Source organism: Mus pahari, chromosome 3 (assembly GCF_900095145.1).
Source record: "Mus pahari chromosome 3, PAHARI_EIJ_v1.1, whole genome shotgun sequence".
Classification (NCBI taxonomy): domain Eukaryota; kingdom Metazoa; phylum Chordata; class Mammalia; order Rodentia; family Muridae; genus Mus; species Mus pahari.
In genome coordinates, this window is record NC_034592.1 from 142,946,046 (window position 1) to 142,955,839 (window position 9,794).

The 9,794-nt window shown below is 45.8% G+C and overlaps 1 pseudogene; it reads right to left on the reverse strand.

Annotated features, from left to right (window-relative positions):
• Nucleotides 1-7,757: 7,757 nt before the first annotated feature.
• Nucleotides 7,758-9,794, reverse strand: part of LOC110318057 — a 6,065-nt pseudogene continuing 4,028 nt past the window's right edge.

The window sequence follows — 9,794 nt, forward strand, 5'->3', positions numbered from 1 at the left end:
GAGCTCAAAGCCTCGGTCACTCGGCATGGGCATCCAGGGAGTAGCAGGCTCTGGGCCACGCTTTGTGGATGAAAGTGGCCAGAGTCTCTGGATAAATGAAACCTGTGGGCAAGATGGACCTTAACTAAAGAATCACATGACAGTACCAAGGGACCTGAAGGAAAGGTGTATAAAATGTACCTACCTGGCCCAGGGGTCAGAGAAGGGTTCCCAGTAGAAGCCATGCATTAAACTGAGATCTGAGAGATGGCAAAGACTTAATCAGTGAGGTATTAATTTGTTCATTGATACATGAAAGCAGTAGGCATCTCTCTCTGCCCTGTTTTCATTTCCTCTCACACATGTATAAATTCCTAAAATGCTGGCTTTCCGATTCTGCATCATTTTTTTCCAGCTCTTTGCATCCCAATGCGTTAAGGCCCTTCGTTTTAACTAAGGAAGCTGTCAGCCTACTGACAGCTCCCATCTGTACCACAATTTATTTTTCCAAGCCCCTGATGGTGACACTTGGGCTGCTTCCAAATTTTCATTCTTTTAGACAGTCCTCCACGTTCAAGTCTCACAAAGTGCCAGACCCAGACACTGCCCCTGTAGTACCTGCCCATGTTCACGTTGCTGCTCACTGACGTCACGCCTTCTAATACTAAAAAAAAAAAAAGCTTGACGTTCTAGAAGGAGGAAGAGTAGCTCATCAGGTCAGAGCGTTTGCTGCACAAGCATAAAGACCAGAGTTCAAAGCCCTAGGACGCCCATTTTAAATGCCCAGACACAGCCACATGCGCACCTGCAACCCAGTGCTGTGGGTTGCATGGATGGCTGCCAACCTGGCTTCGTCATCAGTGGAGACCGTGTCCCGAGGAAATAAAGCCAAAAGTGATAGAACAGAACACTGGACTTCCTTTTATGGCTTCTCTGTATGCTTTCATGAGCACAAGATCTGCATGTACACATGCTCATACACCCTATACCAGACACACATAAACACACACAGATGTATACCACATACACAGACATACACACATAGGCATGCACCACACAAAGAAACACACAGATATACAACACACACACACACAAAAAAAAAAACCATACCACACACACAGAGACATACACTACACACACACCATACAGAGGCATACACCACACACACGCACACACAGAGGCATACAACACACACACACACACACACACAGAGGCATACACCACACACATAGAGAAATACAGACATACAACACACACACATACACCACACACACAGAGAAACATACACACACAAGCACATAAGAAGTTCTAAAAAATTTACCAAAATGCTGTGTGTGAGCAGTGTGTCTATTGTATGTGTGTGTGTGTTATGCAGTGTGAATAGTGTGTGCATGCTGTGTGTACTCATGTGACGTGTGTAGTGTGTGTGCGTGTGTGTGCAGTGTGAATAGTGTACGCATGCAGTGTGCATGCATATGTAGTTTGTAGTGTGTGTAGTGTGCAGTGGGAGAGGAACACACATGTGCAATAACACACATGTAGAGGTCAGACAACAGCCTTCTAGAGAGAGTTCCCACCTTCTGACTTGCTGAGGCAGAGTTTCCCTTGTCACTTCTGCAATACTGTATCTCCAGGCTGTTAGGCCTCTGAGCAGGGTCATCCTCCTGTCTCCGCCTCTCATCTCCCAGGAAGAGTGCTGAGAGTTCAGATGCAGGGTACAACATCAAGCTTTTGTATGTACTCTGGACAAACTCAGGTCGTCAGGAGTGCACATGAGAACACACAGCATGCGCACACTATTCACACTGCCCACCACACCCATATTCACACATACACACAATACACATACACAGGTCGTCATCAGGAGCGCACATACAGCACTTCACCCACTGGGCCATTTGCCTCCCCTACCCCACACACTCTCTTGTCTGATTTCCACATCAGGCAGCTACTTAAGAAATGCACATGAACCTGGGCACGATGATGGATCCCTTTAGTCTCAGGGAGAGGCAGGTGGATCTCTGTGAGTTCGAGGCCAGCCTGGTTTACAAAGTGAGTTCCAGGACACCCAGAGCTGTTACACAGAGAAATCCTGCCTCAAAATAAAGTCATTCATTCATTCATTCATTCATTAAACAAAAAAGCACATAAAGCAAGAACCTGGCCAGCGTCAGGAAAGTAAAGGGCAAAGGAGATTGCATGGACAGAATACACTGTTATCTCTACCATATTCACTCCCTATTATCCATTCTGTCGGGCTCAGCCTGAACTGAATGGGACAGAACTGGGCAGGAAGTTGGCCTCCCCGCACTCGACCCAACAGCCTCTCCTAAGCTATGCCACAGGGACGAGCTCATCAGGGTCTCCAGCCCTGTGCTCCACACTGATCTGGGGTGGATCCACTGAGCCTGATCTGCATTCAAACCAGCACTGTGGGTCTTCCGTGTGAACCACTCAGTGTCCCCTAAGTCCCACCAAAATCACCTCCAAGTCTGCAGATTCAAGGCCAACCTGGGATACATAACAAGAAACAAACAAACAAACCACAAAGGCGGGGGAGGAAAGGGGGGGAGAAAGGAGAAAAGAAGAAAGGACTGGCTGGAGAGGACGCACAAGTCTCCAGACACAGGCAGTTTCTGAGCCCATGAGCTGGTGTTTCCAAAGGAATCGCGCTTGCTTCACGCCTTCACACTGGGGGGTTGGGAACAGCCGCTAGGACGTTTTGAAAACCTCAGGATACAACAGCAGACCTCAAGGCAAGGCTCGTCAGAGAGAACCCCCAGAGGCCAAGAAGGTAGCCCCACTTCTGCCCTCTTGCCTGAAACAGCCTTTGAACCCCGACCCCTAGTCAGGAAACACTAAATCTGTGTGGCATTTGAGCAAGGAGAAATAGCGACTGCTCCTTAGGTCTGGAGCCTGAGGTCTGACGGGGCCCCAACTCCACACCCTCACAACTCCCTGGTGTATGCTTGTGGTTGCCCCACCGGCCACCACTGTGAAAGCAGTTTAACCAGTCAGGTAGAAATAAAGACATTCGCCAGGCATGGCGGCGCAGGCCTTTAATCCCAGCACTCGGGAGGCAGAGGCAGGTGGATTTCTGAGTTCAAGGCCAGCCTGGTCTACAGAGTGAGTTCCAGGACAGCAGGGCTATACAGAGAAACCCTGTCTCGAAAAAAAACAAAAAAAAAAAACAAAAAAAAAGAAATAAAGACATTCACTGAGAACGTGTATGTGTCTCTCAAAATAACAGTCAGACTTGAAACAACAGACACCAAAGAAATGGGAACTTCCCTAGGAATGTCATGGTGGGAGAAGAAAAATGTGCCATCCAGAGAGAGAACTTGTCTCCCACAAAGAGACTTGTCAAACTGACTCCAGTCACAGATGGTCAATGGTAGGCAGGGCCACTCCCGGGCTCGGACTGCTTAGAAGTGCATGCCCTTGGCCTTCCACTTAAACTTTAATCTCACTTTAGGACCCAGAATGTATTCTTGAAAAGATCATTGGGTCTCTGTGTCTCTTCCCAGTGTGACCACATTTTACTCTATTTGCTATTAATTTGGTTGTTTTTTATTCTAAAGCACCGAAGACCAATTTGACCTCTTGGAGTATAGACAGTGACCCTAAATTCAGTAACGGAAGAGCCACATTCACCCCTGAAACCCTGTAGTGGACACATCTCTAGAACATAGTAGGTACTCAGAAAATGATCATGAAATAAATAAAACAATGAAGAAGACCTTACAATGCATGGGAAATGCCTTACTATGTACACTTGACCTTTCATTTCCTATCTTGTGACCTGTGATCACACAAGGACATTATCAAATAATCATTGTCTAGACACAGTAAATCCCTGCACTTCCATGTCCCTGGGACAAAAACCAAGATGTCAGCAGGTCTGCATTCCTCTGCAGGGCTCCCAGGGACATCCATTTTTGTCAGCGTTTAGAAGTGGTGACATAGCTGGGCATGGTGGCACACGCCTTTAATCCCAGCACTTGGGAGGCAAAGGCAGGTGGACTTCTGAGTTCGGGGCCAGCCTGGTCTACAGAGTGAGTTCCAGGACAGCCAGGGCTACACAGAGAAACCCTGTCTTGAAAAACCAAAAAAATAAAAAGAAGTGGTGACATAAAGCATGACTTGCACAGCAGAGGAAAAAGGAGAGAGTTTATCCTTGAGCCCAAAATGGCTGAACATGGCCCAGCACCACAGGCTCAGATTACAGAACAAAAGGGGGCCCCACGTCAAGGCATTGCTCACATAGGTAAATGGAGCCATTAGATAGATAAGCCATAGCAAAGCCAGGATCTCAGGTCTCAGACGCTACCTGGTGACACTTTAAACTTTGGGGATAATGGAAGCTAGCGATCTGCTAGGCTGATACATTCTGGAAGGTTCTACCTCATAGTCAAAAGGATGTTAGCATCACAGGGGGTGGGGATAGCTCTGTCATTAAAGTACTTTCCGTACAGGTATGAAGACCTGTATCCAATCCCCCAGGCGCTCTGTCTAAGAGCTGTGTGCCATGGCATGCATGCACTCAGGATCACAGTACTTGCTGGCCAGCCGGCTAGCATAAATGGCAAACTCTAGACCACTGAGGGAAGAGTCTGTATCGAATACAAGGTGGGGACATTGAGATGGTTCAGTGAGTGTGAGTGTTTGTCACCAATCCTGGTGACCTGAGTTCAATCCTGAGAACACACATGGTAGAAGAAAAGAACAATCTCCTACAGTTGTCTTCTGACCAACACGTACTCCCCACCACTATAGTAATTAATTAATTACTTACCCTGCTAATTAAGCTTATTTATTTATGAATTACATATGTATATATGTTACATTTATATATTAAACATATATAAATATAATTTGATTAATTGATTTAATTAATTGATTGATTCATTTTTTTAAAACAAACATAATAATGGGCTGGAGAGATGGCTCAGCAGTTGAGAGCACTGACTGCTCTTCCAAAGGTCCTGAGTTCAAATACCAGCAACCACATGGTGGCTCACAACCATCCGTAAAGAGATCTGTTGCCCTCTTCTGATGTGTCTGAAGACAGCTACAGTGTACTCACATACATAAAATAAATCTTTAAAAAATGAATCATGGGAGGCAGAGAGGCAGGCGGATTTCTGAGTTCGAGGCCAGCCTGGTCTACAAAGTGAGTTCCAGGACAGCCAGGGTTACACAGAGAAACCCTGTCTTGAAAAAAAAAAATGAATCATGGACATCTCTTAAGGAACAACATGTGACATTATCTTTTGGCCTTCATACACATGTGCACACACATGTACCTGCACACACATGAACACACACACATATGTACACACACACATTCAGAAAAGGATTTTAGGTCAGACACAGAGATGGGCACCTAGTAGCCATTGGGGTACCAAAATGAACCCCTGATAATTTTGGATCCACTTTCACAGTGTCCAACTTCCCACTGCCAGGAAGTTCTAATCATTCAGCCAGCCACATGAGTGCGACTTCCTGCTAGAAAATCCAGTTTCCAGAAGCCACTTAGACTCTTTAGCTTGTGTTTCCTACTTCCAGCTTCCAACCCTTCGATGTTATGCCTCTAACTGAAGCCAAGACAAGGTCTCTATTCACAGAGAAGGACCATTCTCTGCGATGCTCGGGTGATCAGATCGGAGCACCCCAGGAAGCCAGAGCAACCTCTCCACCTCAAAGTCCATGTCTGCAGAGTCCCTTCTCCCAAGAAAAGGGGACCACGAGTTCTGTGAACTAAGCCTGGGCATCTTTATCCTGCCCAGCACAACCAGCCCTGGAAACAGGAAGGTGAGTCAACACCACCTTATTCTCTGGCAGCTAATGAAGTCCAGTTGAGCATCAAGTCTCAGCGTCTGAACCTCCCAGCCCCTCCTATCCCTGCCAATGTACAAAGCCAGCATCTCTAGAGCTATAAGAAAAGAATACACATTATTCACGTTTTCTAAAAAGAAAAGGCGTGGCTAGGCGTGGTGGCACACACCTTTAATCCCTGCACTCAGGAGACAGAAGCAGATGGATCTCTGTGTGTTCGAGGCCTGTCTGATCTACATAAGCAAGTTCCAGGACAGCCAGAGCTATGTAGAGAGACCCTGCTCATTAAAACAAAACAAAACAAAAAAGATGTAAGCATCTAAACAGTAGAGAAATTCTTTCTTTACTATTATTGTCATCATTATATTAACATAAGTATGCCTTTGGGGATAGAGGAAGGTTAAAGAATCCATTCCATTGGCTGAGGAGGAACTGCGACCTCTCTGCTGTGTATTTAAACGTGTGGCCAGCAGGTGGCGGTGCAGGCTCACCGCAGACCCTTCACAACCCAGACTCTTCCCTTTTTCTTAGGTGGTGGAGTCAGCAGTACCTTCCTCCTGTTCTCCACAACCTGGGCTAGGAAGAAATGCCCCAGAGGACCCAGCAAACACCAGGAGTGGGGAACGCACGTATGTAACCCTCTCCCGAGCCAGGTATGAGGAGCAAAGGTTGAACCTGTGGGACCTGAATGGGAGACGCAGAACTGGAAGCCTGGCAACCCACACAGAAGCAATTAGCTCTCCGACATTTATGATCTCGTCTTGCCTATGGCCCAATAAGCAGCTTGCCATTATCAAACTGATCTGATACTGGGTGCAGTAGTGTGTGCCTGTAATCCTAGAATCCTAAAAACAGGACCTCCCATTTCGAAACAGGAGTTCAAGGTCAACCCCAAATATATAGGAAAATGCTCTGACATAGCCTACTCCAGCCTTGCAAATAAACGCACTACACCTTGCTGGGGAGATCAAAGCTATGCCCACAGAGCTTATTAATCTCTCCAAATCCCACATAAAAATGAGTGGGATCAGAGCAATCAAAAAGGAGGGGAAAAGCCCAATTTAAATGGAGGCCAAAAAATTGAGCCAAGAACATCCCTACCTCCCCACCCCCGCAAAAGGTCGCCATCTTTTTGTATGTGTCATTAAAACCGCATGATAAAGTGGGTGCTCTTCCAGTTAAGAACGTCAGACTTTTTTGGTTCTTTCAGTTCAGGAAAAGCACTTTCACAAAAAGCAAACCGTAGGAAAGTCTTGAGGCCATATCTCATAAGAAGTTCAATCAAGCAAAACAAAAACAAAAACAAAAACAAAAACAAAAACAAGGACTGGAGAGATGGCTCAGATGGTTAAGAGCATTGACTGCTCTTCCAAAGGTCCTGAGTTCAAATCCCAGCAACCACATGGTGGCTCACAACCATCTGTAATGAGATCTGATGCCCTCTTCTGGTATGTCTGAAGAGAGAGAGAGAGACAAAAACCAAAAACAAGCCGGGCAGTGGTGGCGCACGCCTTTAATCCCAGCACTTGGGAGGCAGAGGCAGGCGGATTTCTGAGTTCCTGTCTACAAAGTGAGTTCCAGGATAGCCAGGGCTACACAGAGAAACCCTGTCTCGAAAAAAACCAAAAAACAACAACAACAGCAACAAACAAACAAACAAATGAAAAACAAAAACAGTATTCCCACCAATAGGAAAATCACACCAGAGAGACACTCTCAGAGCAGAACAGAACCTGTTGCCTATTTCAAAATGACATTCAAGGCATTCAGAAATCATGCAAAACCATGGAAGAGCAACATACATCAGAATTAGAAAGCCCTGTGAAAAACGCACAAAACTTGGGGGGAAAATGAGAAATACATTTTTTTTTCCCCAAGTATCAATTCTTTTTTATTTTTCAGCTGGAAAACTAGACAATTCTCCAGTGCAGCAAAGTTAATTAACCCTCTTCCTCACCATCACTGGCTCCAGCACCACCCTGGCCTTTCTTGGAATTCTTCCTCTTCACTCGGCCCGGACGGCCACCACCATAAGGAGAACAGAGGGAGAAGTCAATGTCCTTCTGAGAGTCCAGGCGAACAATGAAGGATGGGATGTTTACCTCCTGCTTGCGGACCCTGTTGTGACGTTGGCGGATGAGCACACGGGCATGGTGAATAGATTTGGCCAGGCCGGGCTTAAAGACCTGGGTCTGCAGCCGTCTCTCCAAGAAATCCTCAATCTTCAGGCCCAGGAGTAATCCAGCTTCATCTTGCCCTCATCCAGCACCCCAATGCGAACAAGTCGCCTCCGTAGAGCTTTGCCTTCAAACAGACACCGAGAATCCTTCTCGTCCAGCGTCAACAGCTCCCGGGCTGCCTTCCGGATCTTGACCAGGGTAAACTTGACCCTCCAAACCTCTCGTTTGTTCCGGAGTCCATACTCTCCAATCAACTTTAGCTCCTGGTCGAGACACGATTTCTCGAAGGATCTCCGTGGGGTCACATAGGTTTTGCGACAATCCCAGCTTCTGGCGACCGGCACGTTGACCTCGCTAGGCCCGCTGCGCCTACGAACTCAGGCCCGAGACAAAAAAAGCGAGAAATACATTTCTTAAAGTCGTTTTAGAAATGAAGACACGGAGGACAGAATCAGCCCCACCTCAAGATAATGCCTTCAGACAAAGAGGTGAAAGGTTTCAAGTCCACAGAAAAGTTATGGAAAGGAGTATAACATACAAAACTGGGCGTGCTAGCACGTGACTCTTACCCCAGCACTTGGGAGGCAGAGGCAGGTGGATCACTTTGAGTTCTAGGAAAGCAAGGGCTACACTACGAGACCATGTTTTTTTTTTTTTAAAAAAAAAGGAAGTAGGCACACAATATACCTGAAATAACTATCCCAAACAATCAGACGTATTTAGACACTGTCTAATAAAATTTCCAAACCTTCAAGAAAAAAGGGAAAAAATCCTTCATGTGTCTATGCAGAATAAATAAATAAATAAATAAATAAATAAATAAATAACTGATATGAGAAAACAAATTCAAATATTATTTAGCAGTGCTTTATGTCAAAAGGAAATGAAGTAACATTTTTAAAAGAGTCAATTATGGAGGATATGCTAGTAATTCTTTGCCCAGCAAAACTAACTTGAAAATATAACAGGTGCAGGCAAGTTCTTACTATGATTTGAATGTTAAGCACTCTTTGAAGGCCCATGTGTTAAGGCTTGCTTCCCAGGCAGAGTTCCAGGTGGGACCTTTAAGAGGCAGGAACTCTTGGAAGCCTTTATGTCCCAGGAACTATGTCCCTGGAAAGGATTCTGGGGGATTCTGTGAATGGTTTAGCACCCCTCCATACTCCCACCGTGACATGCTGTCTGACATAAACTCAAAAGCAACAGGGCCAACCGCTTCTCTTTATAAGGTGGTTTCTTCCACAGCTATTTACCACAGCTGCAAAAAGCTGACTAACACCAACCACGCACTGAAAGAAGATGCTCATGAGTCTGTCCTAATAATCTAGAAAAAAGGACCAAGCTAGCAACACAGGGGTCCAATATTCTTTATTTGATTTTTTTTTTCTATATCACACAGAGAAAGATAAAAAACGGCAACAGTTATTCCTCAACAACTTCTTTGCACTGAAAGTTCAGTAGCAGGGCTCTCTGCTCCTCATTGCTGGCTCAGGTCTGATGACACAAATCCCTGAGGGCCAAGGCAGCAGGAATGTGCACCTTTTGTACTGAGACACTGCCATGAAATCCCATTTTTTCACTTAAAAATAAGTCTTCCTGAAGAGAATGCAGATCCTGGCTTAAAACTTCCCAAATTAGGATCACGGCTCCTCCTGGGTCAGTCATAGAACTGGCTATGGAAGTTGAACAAAAAAATTAACAGGGCTGGTGAGATGGCTCAGTGGTTAAGAGCACTGACTGTTCTTCCAAAGGTCCTGAGTTCAAATCCCAGCAACCACATGGTGGCTCACAACCATC